Here is a 599-nt window from a genome sequence, read left to right on the forward strand (position 1 = left end):
AATACATTTCTGAAGACAGACTCCTTCTAAAACTTCTTATGCTACTATTTTTTTACCTTTTTATTTCAAAGATATACAGTATGTTTTTCCAAAAGTTTCCTAGAATAAAATATCTAATATTTCTATAGAATGTAGCGTTTATTACTTTTAAGGGAATTTTAGATATACACATGATATTGTATTATATTACTGGAAATAATTCTGTTCAAACTCTTAAATATTTGTGTGTAGTGGTGAGGAGAGAGGAAGTTAATTCGTACTTGTTAGGAAATTGCAATACTTCAAAAATCTATTCTATAATATGTTATAAGCACATAGCCAAGCTACGTGCTATGGTTTAGTCTTTTGTTTCTTTGTTCAAAATTTTAATATAGATGCATTCACAGTGGTAACATTAAAATTATTAATCTAAAGACAAAACGAATAATTGCAAAATCATAGATACATATCAGAGTTTCAATAGTTACCACTTATGATTCTAATAATAATTTTGATGAGGATAATGATGATCACAGAGTACCCTGATAATGACAATATTGTGATTGAAAAGGAAAAAACTTTACACATTTTTGAAGCTATATTTCCCATTTTAAATATAT

The sequence above is a fragment of the Dipodomys merriami genome, unplaced genomic scaffold (assembly GCF_024711535.1).
Source record: "Dipodomys merriami isolate MVZ:Mamm:240054 unplaced genomic scaffold, mDipMer1.0.p SCAF_141, whole genome shotgun sequence".
Taxonomy (NCBI): Eukaryota; Metazoa; Chordata; class Mammalia; order Rodentia; family Heteromyidae; genus Dipodomys; species Dipodomys merriami.